This window comes from Pogoniulus pusillus, chromosome 24 (genome assembly GCF_015220805.1).
Source record: "Pogoniulus pusillus isolate bPogPus1 chromosome 24, bPogPus1.pri, whole genome shotgun sequence".
NCBI lineage: Eukaryota > Metazoa > Chordata > Aves > Piciformes > Lybiidae > Pogoniulus > Pogoniulus pusillus.
This window is the reverse complement of record NC_087287.1, coordinates 4,099,371-4,099,998: the sequence shown is the minus strand read 5'-3', so window position 1 is coordinate 4,099,998 and position 628 is coordinate 4,099,371.

The following is a 628-nucleotide window of genomic DNA, read 5'->3' as shown; positions in this document are numbered from 1 at the left end:
GTGGGCCCAGGATCCGAGCAGCCTTCCCCTTCTGGGAGGTACAGCTTGCAGTGGGCAGCAACAAAGCTTGCAGTGGGGAGCGGCACAGCTTGCACAGTGCATGTAAGACACACTCTGGGATCACAGAATCATAGAATCATAGAATCAAGCAGGTTGGAAGAGAGCTCCAAGCTCATCCAGCCCAACCCAGCACCCAGCCCTGCCCAACCAACCAGACCATGGCACTAAGTGTCCCAGCCAGGCTTGGCTGCAACACCTCCAAGCACAGCCACTCCACCACCTCCCTGGGCAGCCCATTCCAGTGCCAATCACTCTCTCTGGGAAGCTTCTCATCCACCAGCACCCACCTATGTTCTCTTCTTCAGGGCTGCTCTCCAGCCAGGCACTGCCCAGCTTGAGATTGCCTGGGGTTGCCCAACCCAGCTGCAGGACCTTGCACTTGGCCTTGTCAAACCTCAGGAGGCTGCCTTGGCCCCGGCTCTGCAGCCTGCCCAGGTGCCCTTCGATGCATCCTTCCCTCCAGCTGTCAGCCACAGCACACAGCTTGGTGCTGAGGCTGCCTTGGTGCCCCATGGCACCAACGGGAGAACTTAAACCAGACCGATCCCAGCGCTGATCCCTCCACCTG